The sequence below is a fragment of the Arachis hypogaea genome, chromosome 6 (assembly GCF_003086295.3).
Source record: "Arachis hypogaea cultivar Tifrunner chromosome 6, arahy.Tifrunner.gnm2.J5K5, whole genome shotgun sequence".
Lineage (NCBI taxonomy): Eukaryota > Viridiplantae > Streptophyta > Magnoliopsida > Fabales > Fabaceae > Arachis > Arachis hypogaea.
This window is the reverse complement of record NC_092041.1, coordinates 46,520,783-46,541,662: the sequence shown is the minus strand read 5'-3', so window position 1 is coordinate 46,541,662 and position 20,880 is coordinate 46,520,783. Positions and strand designations below refer to the sequence as shown.

The window sequence follows — 20,880 nt, the reverse complement described above, 5'->3', positions numbered from 1 at the left end:
GCAATTTCTTCAACTTCTTGTATTCCTTCCACTTTTGCTTGCTTCCTTTCTATCCTCTAAGCCATTCTTGCCCTATAATTCCTGAAATCACTTAACACACATATGAAGACATCGAATGATAGTAAGAGATGATTTAAATAAAAGAAAATAAAAGCCAAAGAAGCATGTTTCCAATCATAGCACAAAATCAGGAAGGAAAATGTAAAACCATGCAAATCATATGAATAAGTGGGCAAAGGCTTGATAAAAACCACTCAATTGAGGACAAGATAAACGATAAAATAGTGGTTTTATCAACCTCCCCACACTTAAACATTAGCATGTCCTCATGCTAAGCTCAAGAGAAGCTATAAAGGGGTGAAGAGAGTATGCAATGCAACCTATCTATGTGAATGCAACTACATGCAAAATGTTTCTACCTACATGGTTAAAAGTAAATAAGTTCTCCAAGACAAATATGAATCAAATTCCACTAATTCAAATCATACAGTGAAAACAAGTAAACTTGTAAGAAGATAGCTCATGAAAGCAGGGAACATAGAATCAAGCATTGAACCCTCACTGGTAGTGTATATCACTCTAATCGCTCAAGTGTCTAGGGTCAATCACTCTACTCTTTCCTAGTCATGCTTTCTAAACCTTGTTCTTCATCCAACCAATCAACAAATATTTAGCATACCAATGCAAACATCATGAGGTCTTTTCAGGGTTGTAATGAGGTTGAGGTAAAGGTAAGGATATATATATAAAATGCTTCACCTAACATATACATACTTTATATAATTTAAAATGCTTTACCTAGCTACCCAAATTTTTTTTCACTTTTGTATTACATACTCATGTATCAAACTTATTTTTGAATTTTGTCCCATGTGCATTGATTCTTTTTTTTTTTGCATTTGGGGTAATATTTTTTTTATCCCCTTATTCAATTACTTAATAATTTTTTTTATCAATGCACATGGTAATTTAATTATTTTGATTTCACATGAGCATGCTTCCCAAATTTTCAAATATCTTATTCAATTTAATTCCCTTCTTTTTTTTCTATCATCCCATGTTCCCATAAAATTCCCCACACTTAAATTATACACAATATCTATCTTAAGCTAACCAAGGATTCAATTTGGGATTTTTATTTTGTTTTTTTTGCTTAAGGCTAGTAATGTGGTTATGAAATAGAAGGGGGTTAAAAAGCTCAAAGTGGCTAACAAGGGTGACATAAAAGGGTAGGCTTATTTGGGATAAGTGAGCAAAAACAAGTAATGGCCTCAATCATATGAAAGCATGTAAATACACTAAATAATGGATATATAGAATGGAACAAAATATAGACTACAATCATAGAGAAGAAAACACACAAGAATAAAATATTATGATTAAATAATGTAACCATGCAATTAAGCTCAAAATCTCACGGGTTGTGTGTTCTTTAGCTCAAAAACCATGTTCCAATTTACAATCTTCAAACAAATTTAACACATAAAAAATTTTAATTAACTTCTTTTTATAATTTAAATTTGTGAAAATGTTCAAAAATAGGGTCTTAAAAAGAAACTTATTATTTTTCAACCAAGTAGTACTTAAATGCAAACAATCAACTACACATGCAATCTATTATGAATGCAACAATGAACAAACAAAAAAAATAGAACATTGGTGTTGAGAAGAGAAGAACTAACCCGTGGAGATCGGTATCGACTTCCCCACACTTAAAGATTACACCGTCCTTGGTGCATGCTAAGATGTACAGGTGGATGGGTGGCTTCGCAGCTAGTGCTCTTTTTGTTCCTTTCCTTGCCGGTGGTTTGGGAGTAGCTTTCTCTTTATCTTTCTTGGTGGCCATCCTGAAAAGGGAAAAAAGAAAGTAACAGGTAAAGCTAGGGGTTCCAGCAAGGAAGAGAACGGGGAAGGTGGTAATCGATGCATAGTAAAGAAGAATAACGTTAACACATGGTCATGACTACATGTGAAAAGTCATCAATGGAAATATAGCAAGTGCTTGTGATGACAGTTAAATGCAAGATGTTTATTGGCATGCTGGCAAAGGCATGAGTAGCATAGATCAAGCATTCAATGTCCAAGTTAGATTACCAAGTCTTCCAAACTAACAATATGCTTGTAATAACAATTATATAAAAATTAATAAAATAGAGAAAGGGTTTTGTGAAAAGCAAGCATTTAGAGTAGTAGATTAAAAGAAACTAAAAATAGTGCACAATGCCATATGGGCGTTGTTCATACCCTGGGTCAAGCTGTCCGACCCGGGATGTTTAGTGACAAGCCGACCGACCTCTTCAGGTCAGACTATCCGACCTCTTCTCAAAGAGCTCGGCCAAATGCCCGACCTCTTCTCAAAGAGCTCGGCCAAATGCCCGACCTCTTCTCAAAGAGCTTGACCAACTCGCCAAAGGAGCCCAAAGCAGACCCAAAACGAAGGAACACAGCCCAATCTAAAGGCAGCTAAAACCCAGAAAGATAAAGGCGGTTCCCTTGAAGATAAGATGACCTCACTTAAAGATAAGATAAGATAACTAACTTATCTTATCCGCAGGAGGCCACATCTCACCATTATAAATACACTGGAGCACCCAGGTATAACTCACATTCCACATTCTACACATATCTGCTTGAACCCATGCTAACTTAAGCATCGGAGTCCCTTGCAGGTACCCCCCACCCTCCGGGGACGAAGGATCAGCACCACCACCAAGTCCAACAAGTCGGACACACCAGCTCCGGCCGCCGTACACATGCCGGACACGTCGGCTCCGACCAACACAGAAGATCTCATCCGAGATCGACCTACAGTTTCAGGTAACCCTCGGAACATTGGCGCCGTTGCCGGGGAACCTAGAAGTCATCCCAACACCATGGCGGACGACCATGACAACGAACACGATTCAGGTTTGGAAGACAGAACGCCGCATAAAAATGCGGACACAATACTCAAAGATACTCCAGAAACCAATGGAGACAAAAATTCATCAAATCCAGGAGTAATAGAAGCACTTCAAAATCGATTGGAGTAACTCGAAAAAGAAGACGAGCATCAACGGGAAGCCAAGAAGGACCTCCAAAGGGAAACTAGGCGACGCCGAGAGTTAAATGATAAGCTCTTAAAACTCGAAGCTGATCTCAAAACCGAGACGGCTCGATCCAGTCACGAAGATAGCCCCCACAATGATCAAGACCCATTCACCAAAAGAGATCATGAAAGCTAAAGGTCCCAAAGGACTTCAAAGCTCCCAACATGACTCCGTACGATGGCACATCAGATCCAAGCTATCATCTTAGAAATTTCAGAAGCAGGATGTATCTCACAGAGGCCTCAGATGCAATCCGTTATTCTCCATCCAGAAGGACAAAGCCAAACAGAAGCAGCTATCAGGGGTCTCATCAATGGCCTACGAGAAGGACCTTTTAGCCACTCAATATCCAAGAAGCACCCAAACATCTCAAAACGAGGTACAGGAACGGGCAGAGAGGTACATCAATATGGAGGAAAATTCTCGACTAGGAGAGATCTCAAAATCGAACATTCCTACTCCTATCGGGATAAGGATAAAGAGTCCAAGAAAAAAGAAGATCAACATGGAGAGAAGCCTAGAAAATACCACAATTACACCCCCTTCGGGTGTCTGTTGTGGATATCTACCGAGAAATATGCAACACTGAGAAGATCCCATCAACTCGCCCAATCAAAAACCAAAGTGGTCGGACAAGTGGAAGGTCCACCTCACACCAAAGAGGTCGGACAAGTTAGAGGTCCACCTCACACCAAAGAGGTCGGACGAGTTAGTGGTCCACCTCACACCAAAGAGGTCGGACGAGTTAGAGGTCCACCTCACACCAAAGAGGTCGGACGAGTTAGAGGTCCACCTCACACCAAAGAGGTCGGACATGTTGAAGGTCCACCTCACACCAAAGTGGTCGAACGAGTTGGAGGTCCACCTCACACCAAAGAGGTCGGACGAGTTAGAGGTCCACCTCACACCAAAGAGGTCGCACAAGTTGAAGGTCCACCTCACACCAAAGAGGTCGGACGAGTTAGAGGTCGACCTCACACCAAAGAGGTCGGACAAGTTGAAGGTCCACCTCACACCGAAGAGGTCGGGCGAGTTAAGGTCCACCTCACACCAAAGAGGTCGGACACGAGTTTAAGGTCCACCTCACACCAAAGATATCGGGCGAGTTTAGGGTCCACCTCACACCAAAGAGGTCGGACAAGTTGAAGGTCCACCTCACACCGAAGATATCGGGCGAATTGAAGGTCCACCTCACACCAAAGAGGTCGGACGAGTTGAACGTCCACCTCACACCAAAGAGGTCGGACGGGTTAAACATCTACCTCACACCAAAGAGGTCGAACGAGTTGAACGTCCACCTCATACCAAAAAAGTCAGACGAGTTGAAAAGGACAACGGAGTACGAACAAGCCTTTCGAGATTTCAAAATTCTTGGGGCAATCACCCATTCTTTCCAGACCACGGAAAAGTGAAGAACTCATTACACCTCGCAGTGGGAAGTCAGGCAATAGCCTCAGCACTAGTCAAGATGAAAGTGGCCAACAACCCGTCTACTTCATCAGCAAAGCTCTACAATGAAGAGGTCAACTCCCAAATCCAAAGGAAAGAACTCGACCTACTTCCAAGAGTCCAAGAGAGAGCTCCGATCAAAGAAGAGGCGTTAAAGAGTCGAATGGCCTCAAGATACAATCAGAAGGTAGTATAGCGAAGCTTTGCCAACAACAACCTCATCCTAATCCGAAATGATATCGGAACAACTTGACCTGGAGAAGGAACGCTAGCAGCCAACTGGAAAGGACCATACCAAGTTGTTTAGAAGAACTGGGGAAAGGTTGCTACAGACTATCCGAACTCGAAGGGCAAGAGCTACCAAGGTCATGGCATGCCTGCAATCTAAAAACGGCGCCAGGCCAAGATCCAAAAAGATTGCCCGACCTAGAAAGGTAAGTACTAACATGTACACACTCTTATCTTTATATTATTGTTTAAAAGATTGTAGATTCCCTAAAAAGTTTCCTACCAAGACGCTCGACTACGGCAGGTCGGCAAGGTGAAACACCAAAATCATCGCCCGATCACGACAAAGTCGGCAAGGTGAAACACCAAAATCACCGCCCGATCATGATAAAAGTCAGGAAAGATGAAACCAGAATTCATCGCCCGATTTCGACAAGGTCGGCAAAAAAGTGAAAGCAGAGTTCATCGCCCGATTATAAAGCAACAGATCGGCAGAAAGTGAAAAACAATTTCACTGCACGATCACGATAAAGACAACCGTCCGATAAAGGTGAAAACGCGATTCACCCAAAGGACGATCTAGAGATGACAACCACTTTCTACAAATCGGCAAAGATGAACACAGAATAATGTAAGAAGTTATCGAAAGTGATCTAAAAAAGAACCTGACGAGGTCTTACGGATCGCTAAAATAATAACTTAAGGACTGGTCGAACGTTAAGAAGTCGAACCAAGTCAACCCAAGTTATAAGTAAACCCTGGAAAGAGGTCTGGCCAAACCTATTAAAGAGGATTGCTTTAACTTAGAAGGGCCTGACATAACAAAGTTAGCCTAAAACAAAAAGTTATACAAGTAGTCCCTGAAAAAGATCTGACAAAGATCCAAGAAAGAGGACTACAAAAAATAACTTAAAGGAGACCGACATAACCAAATCGGACTCTTACCACTAAAAAGTTATACAAGTAGTCCCTGAAAGAGATCTGACAAAGATCCAAGAAAGAGGACTACAAAAAATAACTTAAAGGAGACCGACATAACCAAATCGGACTCTTACCACTAAAAAGTTATCAAAGTAATCCCTGAAAGAGATCTGACAAAGATCCAAGAAAGAGGATTACGAAATAACTTAGAAGAGATCGACATAAAGAAGTCGGTCTCCTACAACGGACAAGTTATAAAAGTAATCCCTGAAAGAAACCTGACAAAGGTCCAAGAAAGAGGATTACAAAAATAACTTAGAAGGGCCCGACATGAAGAAGTCAGTCCGAGCCAATTAAAGTGACAGATTGGATCGACGAGAAGAAGTCGGACCAACAAAAGCTACAGCCTGGACCGATAAGAAGAAGTCGGACCAACGAAAGCTACAGCTTGGACCGATACGAAGAAGTCAGACCAACGAAAGCTACAGCTTGGACCGACAAGAAGAAGTCGGACCAACAAAAAACGTGCATTAAAACGGACATAGCTCTGCCCAAAAAGCCATGGCTCTATGACAAGGCTATCAAAAACTGTTCAGAATGACTAAAAAGTGTTCTACAAAAACACTAAAAAGTCGTCGGACAAATTAGCCCCAAGGACCACCTCGACCAAGCAGAAAGTGGAAGAAACCAGAAGTGATCAAAAGAGGTCGGACAATAAAGTACCGACACTCTACAAAGATCCACAAAAAAGGACAAAGACATCTCGCAACGGCCAGAGGAAGGCCAGAAATGCTTTGCTAAAAAAAAATACGAAGTCTTGGAAAAAGACACTTCTTAAAAGGCAAAAGCACAAATCAAAGACGGAGCTAAAAAGTCATCCAAAACAAACTATAAAGAGGTTCCCCATCGGAACACTACCTAAAAAGTTGTTGGATTATGACTAAAAAGCCCGAACAGCGAAGACAAATAAGTCAAAAGAAGGTTGAAAAGTCCCCTCAACAAAGTAAAAGGGGCAATACTAGACTTGCACAAGGCGAAACTACTCAAAAGATCGACCAAAGTCAGGATGCTTGAGCATGACTTCCCCAAAGAGATCGAAACTCTGAAAGCACGGTCTCACGGAAAAGTCCGAACTCAAGCAGGGGCAAAGCCATACAGGTCGACGTCAGCTAAAGAAGAGGTGCAAGTATGATCTCAAAAAAGAACAAGCCATAAAGGTTCGAAAACAACCTAAGGCTCAAATGTGCTCAGCCAAAAGGGATACAACTCCACTCAAAGAAGGCACAATCTCAAACAGGGCTACGAACGTCATCCAAGATTAAAAAAGGTTCTACATAAAAACACTAAAAAAGTCATTGGACAAATCACTAAAAGTCCGGATATTAAGCCGCAAAGGACAACTTTGCCAAAGCAGAGGGTTGTCAACACAAACTTAAAGCAAGGCGTGATCCAGAAGGCAAGGGTAGAAAACCCACGCTACCACTTAAAAGAGGTTGGACTGTGAAGTACCAAACCTCTAGAAAATCTACAAAGATTGCAAAGCAATGAAGAAACAAGCCAGACAGATGCTCGAGCACGACTTCCAAATAGATCAAAGCTCTGAAAAGCATGATCTCATGGAAAGATCGAACTCAAGCAGGGGCACTGTTCATACCCTGGGTCAAGCTGTCCGACCCGGGATGTTTAGTGACAAGCCGACCGACCTCTTCAGGTCAGACTATCCGACCTCTTCTCAAAGAGCTCGGCCAAATGCCCGACCTCTTCTCAAAGAGCTCGGCCAAATGCCCGACCTCTTCTCAAAGAGCTTGGCCAACTCGCCAAAGGAGCCCAAAGCAGACCCAAAACGAAGGAACACAGCCCAATCTAAAGGCAGCTAAAACCCAGAAAGATAAAGGCGGTTCCCTTGAAGATAAGATGACCTCACTTAAAGATAAGATAAGATAACTAACTTATCTTATCCGCAGGAGGCCACATCTCACCATTATAAATACACTGGAGCACCCAGGTATAACTCATACTCTGATTCTACTCAATACCTGCTTAATACCCTTGCTAACTTAAGCATCGGAGTCCCTTGCAGGTACCCCCACCCTCCGGGGACGAAGGATCAGCACCACCACCAAGTCCAACAAGTCGGACACACCAGCTCCGGCCGCCGTACACATGCCGGACACGTCGGCTCCGACCAACACAGAAGATCTCATCCGAGATCGACCTACAGTTTCAGGTAACCCTCGGAACAGGCGTTTTCACAAACACAAAGCATGCATGTTAAATAAGGTATGGAAAGTAATAAATTAAACATGCAAGCAACCCTAAAAAAAATAATATATAATTGTCAAACAATTTCTTAATAATCCACAAGCAAAATAATGACCCAAATAAATTTCTAAAACCAATGAAAATAATGCAATGAATAAAAATATGCAAATAAATTAAATGAAATAGAATGGAAGTAAAGAGGGATGAGAAGTTAAAGAGATGAAGTAGAAGAAAGTAAGAAAAGGAAGAAGAAAGAAGAAAAGATAGAAGAGATTAGGATTAGAAAAGAAAAAATAAGATAATTGGCGCTGATCTGGATAAGTTGTGCGGCGCAGGCGACGCGAGCGCGTGGGGCATGCGGTTGCGTGGGTAGCGCTTCGATGAAGTGACCCACGCGTTCGCGTGAAGTGATTCGTGCCTTCCGCGTGAGTGCAGCCTCGCGGCCGCGCAACTCTCTGGTGAAAAATTTATTTTGCCAAAAATTTGGGTGACAAGATCGCGTGGTGGACGTGATCGCGTGGATGGCCTTGTTTTAAAGAACGGCGCGGACGCGTGGGGAACATGTTCGCGTGGTAGGGCTTGTGCTACTAGCACGAGTCCAGCCCAATTCTAGCTCAACTTTCGGCCATACACCCTTTTTATGTCGATTTTGAGGCACGCGTTCGCGTGGGTGACGCGGACGCGTGGGAGGTGTTTTTTTATGGCTTCTTTTTACCGTCTCAATGACATCTATGGCTTCTTCAATGGTTCTTCTTGTTTAGAGAGTTTTCTGATGAATGGTCTACAGCTTTCTTTGACTCATAAGAAAGACCTTCATAGAAAATGTGAAGTTGAACCCACTCATTGAACATGTCCGGTGGGCATCTTCTTGTTAAGTCCTTGAATCTCTCTCATGCCTCATAGAGAGTTTCACCATCTTGTTGCCTGAAAGTTTGCACCTCAGCTCTCAGCCTGTTAATTCTTTGAGGAGGGTAGAATCTTGCCAAAAATTTGTTCACCACATCTTCCCAATTTGTTAAGCTCTCCTTTGGGAAAGACTCTAGCCACTTGGATACTTTGTCCCTAAGTGAAAAAGGGAACAAAAGTAGCCTATAGACATCCGGATGGACTCCATTAGACTTCACAGTGTCACATATTCTCAGGAAGGTGGTTAGATATTGATTGGGATCTTCTTGGGCACTTCCTCCAAATGAGCAGTTATTCTGAACAAGGGTGATGAGCTGGGGTTTTAGTTCAAAGTTGTTGGCATGTATGGTGGACTTTTGGATGCTACTTCCACAGTTTCTTGAGTTTGGATTGATGTAAGAGCCTAGAACTCTCCTCTCTTGCCCAGCATGATTTGCAGGGCCTTCTCTGGCATGGTTGTGAGCTTCACCTTCATGATTGTTTTCCAAGTTCTCTTCTATGTTTGTTTCAAAGTACTCTTCCTCTTCCTTAGCACCAACAACTCTTTTTCCTCTTACTTCCCTCCTTGATCTATGGAGGGTCCTCTTAGGTTTTGAATCAAAGGAAGTTGAAGCTTTGTCTCTTCTCCCTGTCATACAACTAACAGAGCACACAGCAAGAGATAAAATGAAGTGATTATTCTTGTTAGAGTGATTGTTAGTATGAGTTGTGCAATTTATCAAATAGTTAGTGGGTTAATGAGAATAATTGTAAGTAAATTCAAAGAAAAAGAAGATAATGAGAGGATATGGGGTGAGGATGAAACTAAATAAACTGAAGGTAAATGACTGAATAAAATAAACAAACAAAAGAAAAATGCTCAATCTAGTGAACTTCTAACTTAATCATTGTTGATACAAAATCAATCCCCGGCAACGGTGCCATAAACTTGATGCATGAAAACTTGTCTCTCAACAAATTTTCCTTCGGCAAGTATACCGAATTGTCATCAAGTAAAAACTCACAATAGAGTGAGGTCGAATCCCACAGGGATTGATTGGTCAAGCAACCTTAGTTGGAAGAATATGCTAGTTGAGCTAAATAGAGTGTAGTTGATGTTGTAGGAAACTAAATGCCGGGAAAGTAAATTACAGGAAATAAAGTACAGAATCTTAAATGGGGAATCGGGGAGATGAACATGGAAATAAATGGTAGAAATTAAAAAGAATGGGTAAGATCAGAGATGGGAAATTCATTGGGCTCGAGAGATGTTGTATTCTCTGGATCAAATTCATTTTCATCTCTTCCTCAATCAAAGTATCTAATGATCTCCTTGGCAATCTTAAGTGATTGGGTTCTAATTCCTTGGCAATCCAATCTCTCTAAGCTTGAACAATTGCCCAATTCCTTGATTTAATTGCTCATGGGAAGAGATGAAGTGTGGTCACAGATTATACCACATGTATTTCCGAATCAAAGTGTTGGGAGGATTACATGTTAATATATCTGCCCAGACCTCAATTTGGTCCAACATGAGAAAGCATTTCTAGCATGATCTCTGATGAGCGGATATTTTATACGCTTTTTGGGGGTAATTTCATGTAGATTTTAGTATGTTTTAATTAGTTTTTAGTAGAATATTATTAGTTTTTAGGAAAAAATCATATTTCTGGACTTTACTATGAGTTTGTGTATTTTTCTGTGATTTCAGATTTTTTTGGCTGAAAGTGAGGGAGCTGAGCAAAAATCTGAGTTAGGCTGAAAAAGAACTGCTGATGCTGTTGGATTCTGACCTCCCTGCACTCGAAATGGATTTTCTGGAGCTACAGGAGTCCAATTGACACGCTCTCAATTGGGTTGGAAAGTAGACATCCAGGGCTTTCCAGAAACATATAATAGTCTATATTTTGCGCGAAGATAGATGACGTAAACTGGCATTCAACGCCAGTTTTATGCTGCTGTCTGGCGTCCAGCGCCAGAAACAGGTTACAAGTTGGAGTTCAGCGCCCAAAACACGTTACAACCTGGCGTTCAACTCCAGAAACAGCCCAAGCACGTGAGAAGCTTTAGTCTCAGCCCCAGCACACACCAAGTGGGCCCCAGAAGTGGATTTCTGCACCAATTATCATAGTTTACTCATTTTCTGTAAACCTAGGTTACTAGTTTACTATTTAAACAACTTTTAGTGATTTACTTTTTACCTCATGACATTTTCAGATCTGAATTTTATACACTTTGACGGCATGAGTCTCTAAACTCCATTGTTGGGGGTGAGGAGCTCTGCAGCTTCTCAATGATTTAATGCAATTGTTTCTGTTTCTCCTTTCAAACATGCGCGTTCCTATCTAAGATATTCATTTGCGCTTAATTATGGAGAAGGTGATGATCCGTGACACTCATCACCTTCCTCAATCCATGAACGTGTGCCTGACAAACACCTCCGTTCTATATCAGATTGAATGAGTATCTCTTAGCTTCCTTAATCAGAATCTTCGTGGTATAAGCTAGAACTGATGGCGGCCACTCTTGAGGATCCGGAAAGTCTAAACCTTCTCTGTGGTATTCTGAGTAGGATTCAAGGATTGAATGGCTGTGACGAGCTTCAAACTCGCGATTGCTGGGCGTGATGACAAGCGCAAAACGATCAATGGATCCTATTCCAACATGATCGAGAACCAACAGCTGATTAGTCGTGCTGTGACAGAGCATCTGGACCGTTTTCACTGAGAGGATGGGAGGTAGCCACTGACAATGGTGATTCCCTACATACAGCTTGCCATGGAAGGAGCCTTGCATTTATGAAAGTGAGTAAGCATTATGTTGCAGGGATTCAGAGGACAAAGCATCTCCAAAAACCCCAACATATTCTCCATTACTACATAACAAGTAACTATTTCACACTCTTTTATTTTCTAATAATTCCAACTGATAATTTTAATTAATATCCTGACTAAGAATAATAAAATAAACATAGCTTGCTTCAAACCAATAATCTCCGTGGGATCGACCCTTACTCACGTAAGGTATTACTTGGACGACCCAGTGCACTTGCTGGTTAGTGGTACGAAGCTGTGTTAAATAGTCCATTAATATTGGCATACACAATTTCGTGCACCAAGTTTTTGGCGCCGTTGCCGGGGATTGTTCGAGTTTGAACAACTAAAGGTTTATTTTGTTGCTTAGATTAGGAAGAATTTATCCTCTTTTTTCACTAAAATTGCATCTTTTATTATCCCTTTTTAAAAATTTTTCAAAAATATTATTTTTCTTTATCAATTTTTAATTTTTTTTCGTGAGTTTAGTGTCCTGTTCAAAGTTTGGTGTTAATTGCATATTTTATATTTTTCTTTAAATTTTCGAAATTGTGTTCTTTGTTCTTCATTGATCTTCAAGTTGTTCTTGTTAATTTTTCTTGTTTGATCTTGAGTTTTTCTTGTTTTGTGTCTTTTCTTGTTTTTCTTGTACTTTTTCAAAACATTAACTTTCAAAAATTATACTTTTATCCATAAAAAAATAATACATCTTTAAAATACGTTACATTTTTAGCTCAGTTGGTTATAGCGTTGGCTTATGTTCTTGGCAATTGGGCATCTTCCTTTCAAAATCTTTTTTTCAAAAATAATTTTTCTTAATTTAATCTTGTGCCAAACTTTAAGTTTGGTGTTTTCTTGTTGATCTTTCTTTAATTTTCGAAAATTTATCTTGGTTTTCTAAAAATTTTAAGTTTGGTGTTCTTTCTTTTGTTCTTGGTGTTCTTGTGAATCTTCAAGGTGTTCTTGAGTCTTTCTTGTGTTTTGATCTTAAAATTTTTAAGTTTGGTGTTCCTTGGTGTTTTTCCTCCAAAATTTTCGAAAATAAGGAGCATTAGATCTAAAAATTTTAAGTCTTGTGTCTTTTGTGAGTTTTTCTCTTTCATCATAAAATTCAAAATTCAAAAAAAAATATATCTTTTCTAACTAATTTTAAACTATATTTTTGAATTTTTTATATAAAAATTCAGATTTCAATTTCAAAATTTTTCAATTCTTATTTTTTAATATATATTTTATTATCTTTTTCAAAAATTTTATCCTAACCACTTTCTCCTTTTCCCCAATTTTTCGAAAATCTTCAAAAAAAAATATTTTTATTTTTTTATTTATTTTATTTCGTTTTTATTTGTTTTATTTTTACTTTATTTTATAAAATAAGTTTTTATAAAATAAATAATATCAACATACATACCATCTCCCTTGCTCCATCATGGAACTAAGTGGAAATGCACAGTCCAAGAGGACTTTGGGGTCATATGCTAGCCCCACTACTACTTCATATGGGAGTAGTATATGTATACCCTCCATTGGAGTTAGTAGCTTTGAGTTGAATCCACAGCTCGTTATCATGGTGCAGCAAAGCTACCAGTATTTCGGTCTTCCACATGAAGAACCTACAGAGTTTCTGGCACAATTTTTACAAATTGCTGACACAGTACATGATAAGGAAATAGATCAGGATGTCTACAGATTATTACTGTTTTCATTTGCTATAAAAGATCAAGCTAAGAGGTGGTTAAATAACCAACCTAAGAACAGTATAAAAACATGGAAACAGCTATCAGAAAAATTTCTGAATCACTATTTCCCTCCAAAACGGATGACACAGCTAAGGCTAAGCATCCAAGGCTTCAAACAAGGAGATAATGAATCCCTTTATGATGCCTGGGAGAGATACAGAGAGATGCTAAGAAAATGCCCCTCTGAGATGTTTTCAGAGTGGGTGCAATTAGACATCTTCTACTATGGGCTAACAGAAAAAGCTCAGATTTCTCTAGATCACTCAGCTGGTGGATCTATACATATGAGAAAAACAATTGAAGAAGCTCAAGAGCTTATTGATACAGTTGCCAGAAATCAGCATCTGTACCTAAGCAGTGAATCTTCCATGAAAGAAGAAGCTAAAACAGTAACTGCTGAACTCAGTCCTGTAGATCAGGCTACTGAATTCAATCAGCAATTAGACTTTCTAACTCAGCAGCTAGCCGAATTCAAGGAAATACTACAGGAAACAAGAATGGCTAACAGGAATATGGAAGTACAGTTAAAGCAAACAGAAAAGCAATTGTCAAAACAAATAGCAGAAGAATGCCAAGCAGTTCAATTAAGAAGTGGAAAAACATTAAATACCTCACTTCAAAGCAGCAGGAAGCTAAGAAATGAACAAATGGCTACTCAAAATCCCTCTGAGGACAATTAGAGCCCAGAGAGGAATAAGGCTGGCGCTGAACGCCCAGACCATGCTCATTCCTGGTGTTCAACGCCAGAAACAAGCATGAATCCGGCGTTGAACGCCCAAAGGGAGCACAGTTCTGGCGTTCAAACGCCAGTAACAGATAAGGAGTTGGAGTCTAACGCCACTCCAGCTTCTGCCACTGGCATTCAAACGCCAGTGGGGGATCAGTCACATACAAGTGCTGATAACAACCCTTCTAAAAAGGCTTCCCAACCCACTTCTGTAGGTAATAAACTTGTAGCAACTAAGGTTGAGGAATATAAAGCCAAAATGCCTTATCCTCAAAAACTCTGCCAAGCGGAACAGGATAAGCAATTTGCCCGCTTTGCAGACTATCTCAGGACTCTTGAAATAAAGATTCCGTTTGCAGAAGCACTTGAGCAAATACCCTCTTATGCTAAGTTCATGAAAGAGATCTTAAGTCATAAGAAGGATTGGAGAGAAACTGAAAAAGTTTACCTCACTGAAGAATGCAGTGCAGTCATTCTGAAAAGCTTACATGAGAAGCTTAAAGACCCCGGGAGCTTTATGATACCATGCACATTAGAGGGTTATTGTACCAAGCAAGCTCTATGTGATCTTGGGGCAAGTATTAACTCAATACCTGCATCTATTATCACAAAGCTTGGTTTGACTGAAGAAGTCAAACCAACCCGGATATGTCTTCAACTTGCTGATGGCTCCATTAAATACCCATCAGGCGTGATTGAAGACATGATTGTCAAGGTTGGGCCATTTGCCTTTCCTACTGACTTTGTGGTGCTAGAAATGGAGGAGCACAAGAGTGCAACTCTCATTCTAGGAAGACCTTTCCTAGCAACTGGTCGAACCCTCATTGACGTCCAAAAAGGGGAAGTAACCCTGCGAGTCAATGAAGAGAAGTTTAAGTTGAATGTTGTCAAAGCTATGCAACATCCAGACACCCCAAAGGACTGCATGAGTGTTGATATCATTGACTCGCTGGTAAGAGAAGTCAATATGGCTGAGTGTCTCGAATCAGAGCTAGAGAACATCTTTAAAGATGTTCAGCCTGATTTGGAGGAATTAGAGAGAATAATAGAACCTCTGAAAATCCCTCAGGAAGAGGAAAAACCTCCTAAACCCGAGCTCAAACCATTACCACCATCCTTGAAATATGCGTTTCTGGGAGAAGGTGATACCTTTCCTGTAATCATAAGCTCTACCTTAGAGCCACAGGAAGAGGAAGCACTAATTCAAGTGCTAAGGACACACAAGACAGCTCTTGGGTGGTCCATCAGTGATCTTAAGGGCATTAGCCCAGCCAGATACATGCACAAGATCCTATTGGAGGGTGACACCAAGCCAGTGGTTCAACCACAAAGGCGGCTGTATCCAGCCATGAAGGAAGTGGTGCAGAAGGAGGTCACTAAATTACTAAAGGCTGGGATTATTTATCCTATTTCTGACGGCCCCTGGGTAAGCCCGGTCCAAGTTGTCCCTAAGAAAGGTGGCATGACAGTGGTTCACAATGAAAGAAATGAACTGGTTCCTACAAGAACAGTTATAGGGTGGCGTATGTGTATTGATTATAGAAAGCTCAATACAGCCACCAGAAAGGATCATTTTCCCTTACCATTCATAGACCAGATGCTAGAAAGACTGGCAGGTCATGAATACTACTGCTTCCTGGATGGATATTCAGGTTATAATCAAATTGCAGTAGATCCAAAAGATTAAGAGAAAACGACATTCACATGTCCATCTGGAGTATTTGCATACAGAAGGATGCCATTTGGCCTGTGCAATGCACCTGCAACCTTTCAGAGGTGCATGCTCTCAATTTTCTCTGATATGGTGGAAAAATTTCTGGAAGTCTTCATGGATGACTTTTCAGTATTTGGAGACTCATTCAGCTCCTGTATTGACCATCTAGCACTTGTTCTAAAGAGATGCCAAGAGACCAACCTGGTTTTAACCTGGGAAAAATGTCACTTTATGGTGACTGAAGGAATTGTCCTTGGGCACAAAATCTCGAACAAGGGAATAGAGGTGGATCAAGCTAAGGTAGAGGTAATTGAAAAATTACCACCACCTGCCAATGTTAAGGCAATCAGAAGCTTTCTTGGGCATGCAGGATTCTATAGGAGGTTTATAAAGGATTTTTCAAAAATCGCCAAACCTCTGAGCAACCTGCTAGCTGCTGACACGCCATTTGTCTTTGATAAGGAGTGTCTGCAGCCATTTGAGACTCTGAAAGCTAAATTGGTCACAGCACCAATCATCTCTGCACTAAACTGGACATTACCATTTGAACTAATGTGTGATGCCAGTGACCATGCCATTGGTGCAGTGTTGGGACAAAGGCATGACAAGCTTCTGCACGTCATTTACTATGCCAGCCATGTTCTAAATGACGCACAGAAGAATTACACAACCACAGAAAAAGAGCTACTTGCAGTGGTTTACGCCATTGACAAATTCAGATCCTATTTAGTAGGATCAAAAGTGATTGTGTACACTGATCATGCTGCTCTTAAATATCTACTCACAAAGCAGGATTCAAAACCCAGACTTATAAGATGGGTGTTGCTTCTGCAAGAGTTTGATATAGAAATAAGAGACAGAAAAGGGACAGAGAATCAGGTAGCAGATCACCTGTCCCGAATAGAACCAGTAGAAGGGGCGACCCTCCCTCTTACTGAGATCTATGAAACCTTTCCGGATGAGCAACTCTTTGCCATCTAGGAAGTGCCATGGTTTGCAGATATTGCAAACTACAAGGCAGTGAGGTTCATACCTAAAGAGTATAGTAGGCAGCAATCAAAGAAATTGATCACAGATGCAAAGTACTATCTTTGGGATGAACCATAGCTCTTCAAGAGATGTGCAGACGGAGTAATCCGTAAATGTGTGCCTAAGGAAGAAGCGCAGAAGATCCTATGGCACTGCCATGGATCACAATATGGAGGACATTTTGGAAGTGAGCGAACAGCCACAAGAGTCCTCCAATGTGGCTTCTACTGGCCTACTCTCTATAAAAATTCCCGAGTGTTTGTGCTTAATTGTGACAGTTGCCAAAGATCTGGCAATCTGCCTCACAGTTATGCCATGCCTCAACAAGGGATCTTGGAGATTGAGTTGTTTGATGTATGGGGTATTGACTTCATGGGACCTTTCCCACCATCATACTCAAACACTTATATTCTGGTGGCAGTGGATTATGTATCCAAATGGGTGGAGGCTATTGCAACACCCACTAATGACACTAAGACAGTGTTAAAATTCTTCCAGAAACACATCTTCAGCAGATTTGGCACCCCTAGAGTACTAATCAGTGATGGGGGCACTCATTTCTGCAATAAACAGCTCTATTCTGCTTTGGTTTGTTATGGAGTTAGCCACAGGGTGGCCACTCCATATCACCCACAGACTAATGGGCAAGCTGAAGTCTCAAATAGAGAACTCAAAAGAATCCTGGAACGGACTGTAATTAACCGTAGAAGGGATTGGGCAAGAAGCTTGGATGATGCTCTGTGGGCATATAGAACAGCATTCAAGACCCCTATAGGGACCTCTCCATACCAGCTTGTGTATGGAAAGGCATGTCACTTGCCAGTGGAACTGGAACATAAGGCCTACTGGGCAACCAGATTCCTGAACCTTGATGCCAAGTTAGCTGGAGAAAAATGATTGCTTCAGTTAAATGAGCTAGAGGAATTTAGACTCAATGCTTTGGAGAATGCAAAAATTTACAAAGAGAAAGCAAAAAGATGGCATGATAAGAAATTGTCATCCAGAGTCTTTGAGCCGGGGCAGAAAGTTCTGCTATTTAATTCTAGGCTCAAATTATTCCCCGGGATTTAAATCCCGGTGGAGAGGTTCATATGTGATTACAAGTGTATCACCATATGGATACGTAGAGCTTCAGGATAATGACTCTAACAAAAAGTTCATTGTTAATGGACAGAGAGTTAAACATTATCTTGAAAGCAATTTTGAGCAAGAATGCTCAAAACTGAGACTTGATTAAAGCTCAGTGATAGTCCATTTGAGTCAATGTCTGTACCTCAGTCTTCAATCTTAGGATTCTTTGAGGGGGATAAAATTTGGCAAGGAACTTGCTTACCAAGTCATCCCAAGTGTTGATGCTTTCTTTTGGAAAGGTCTCTAGCCATTGGGTGGCTTTATCTCTGAGAGAAAATGGAAAGAGCAACAACTTGTAGCTATCAGGAGGTACACCATTGGTTTTCACAGTGTCACAGATTCTCAAGAAGGTAGACAAATGTTGATTTGGATCTTCCAAAGGTCCTCCTCCAAAAGAACAGTTGTTTTGAACCAAAGTGATGAGTTGTGGCTTTAGTTCAAAATTGTTTGCATTGACATTGGGAGGAAGAATGCTACTTCCACAGTGTCTAGCATTTGCAAATGTGTATGAAGCCAAGACCCTTCGTTGTTGTTGGTTATTGTTGGCTCCTTCTCCTGGTTGATTGAGATCTCCTTCCATCTCTTGGAATTCCTCCTCAGATTCTTCCTCTCCAATAACGTTCTTTCCTCTTTCAGCTCTTCTTATTCTCCGAAGAGTTCTTTGGTCAATTTCAGAGAGGACAGGGGAAGATCTTCCTGTACCTGACATACAAACACACAATAATAAACACACAGATCCAGAAAACCAATGAAACTTCAATCTATAGCTAGAATGAAGTTTTAGTTAGTTTAAGCAAAAATTCAAACAGTTAGTGTGTTAGTCAAAATTAAAAGAACAGGAAAGAAAAAGTGCTTAATCTAGACCTCCACTTCACTTAATCATTGTCAATCTATTTCGATCCCCGGCAACGGCGCCAAAAACTTGATGTGTGGAAAACGATCCAACACAAAACTCACCGGCAAGTGTACCGGGTCGCATCAAGTAATAATAACTCACATGAGTGAGGTCGATCCCACAGGGATTGAAGGATTGAGCAATTTTAGTTTAGTGGTTGATTTAGTCAAGCGAATCAAGTTTTGGTTGAGTGGGTTGTGATGACAAGTCATCATATACCCATTTTTCAAGCTAATTTCACTTGTTTTGTTAGCATTTATGCACTTTCTTGCATCCTAAGTAAGTGATTTGGAGTGAAAATACATAACTTCTCTAAATCAAGCAACCACCATGAAATTAATGTTAAATCATGAGGTTTAAGCTAATTTTAATTGAATTTTAATTGATTTATAAGCCTCTTGAATTTAGTGATACTTGGAGTGGTTGTTTTGGTTTATTATAGGTGAAGAAAAGAAAAGAAAAGGAAAAGCGTGGCCTAAGAAGTGTAGCCCAAGGAAAGGAAAGCGTGGTCAAGGCAAGAGGAAGTGTGCCGCATGCAAGGGGGAGGCAAACATTGCCCTCCACAAGGGCACACTGCCCTCTAGGAGGGCAACATAAGGAAACCAAACAAGGAAGGCAACTCTGCCCTGCCCACTACAAGGGCAGAGCACAAAAGTGTGCCTTGGAACCAAGAAGAAGAGAACCTTGCCCTGCCCTCCACAAGGGCAGTATCGGGCTCACCAAGGAAGAAAATCAAAGGAAAAATGTCACCCATGCATGCCACAAGACTCGAACACGGACCAAGGAAGAAGCAAGGAACTAAGGTTGAGTGCCGTGCCAAGAAACCAAGGAAATTAATTGAGGGTGTGTCCCAGCCGTGTTTCGAACACGGGACATCAAAGTGGAAACACTGCCCTGCCCTCCGCGAGGGCAGGGCAGCATTTTGATGGTGCATGGATCTGGCACACCAAGTTTCAAATCTGGCGCACCAAAGCTCATTCCTGGCAGCACTAGCACGCACCAAGTTCGATCCTGGTAGCACCAAATTTTCCTGCCCTGCCCTCCGCGAGGGCAGGGCAGCGTCCTATGCACCAAGGCAATTTCTGGCGCACCAATTTTTGATTCTGGCGCACCAATTCTTGATTCTGGCAGCACCAAGGCAATTTCTGGCGCACCAACTTTTCCTGCCCTGCCCTTGGCGCGGGCAGGGCAGCGTTTTGCGCACCAAAGTCGCACCAGACCGCACCAAGGCCGCACCAACATGCACCAAATCCTGCCCTGCCCTCCACAAGGGCAGGGCAGCCTCCTGGGAGCAACTTTTCATGGGCCGAAAATTCAAATTAAAACCCCATTTTAATTCATTTCTTCACCAAATCAAAAGCCCATCCAAATCCCAAAATCCAAGAATAGAAAGTGTATAAATAGAAGCTAGTTTGATGTAATTAGACCCTTTTTTGGACTTACCTTGGCTTTGCTTTTGAATTTTGCACTTTCTTGGAGCTTTGAATTTCTTGTAATTGTTCTTGAGAGACTTGACCTAGAGCTCAGAGGATTAAGGGAGAATTGACTGATCTCCTTCCTCATTCTTACTCGGGCAATTCTACTCTTCTGTTTCTGAGTTTTGGGTGTGTGAAATTGAGGAAATTCTGTCTCAATTCCCATCTAAAATCTCTTTAAATCCTTTTCTGCATAATTGAATTTGATTTCTGTTCTTCTACTGCTTCTTCTTTAATTTTCTGTCAATTGCTTTGATAATTCGGATCTGGGAAGGAAATTGGGTTTTAGGCTCTGCTACCTAAGCTCTTGAGTCCTGAGATCACAATTTACTTGGGTTCTTCTGTGAACCTTGCTGCATTTTACTTTAATTTTCTGTTTAAGCTTCCATTGCTTCCAATTCAATTCCTGCTATAATAACTGTGGCAATTCAATTTCTCTTTGTTTATATTCTGCAATCCCAGTCCTCAAACCCCTTTTATTTTCAAGCCATTTATCTTTCTTGCCATTTAAGTTACTGCAATT

At 40.9% G+C, this 20,880-nt stretch overlaps 1 pseudogene; it reads left to right on the top strand.

Annotated features, from left to right (window-relative positions):
- Positions 1 to 8,800: 8,800 nt before the first annotated feature.
- Positions 8,801 to 8,902, top strand: LOC112700116 (small nucleolar RNA R71; annotated as a pseudogene).
- The last annotated feature ends 11,978 nt before the right edge of the window (positions 8,903 to 20,880 follow it).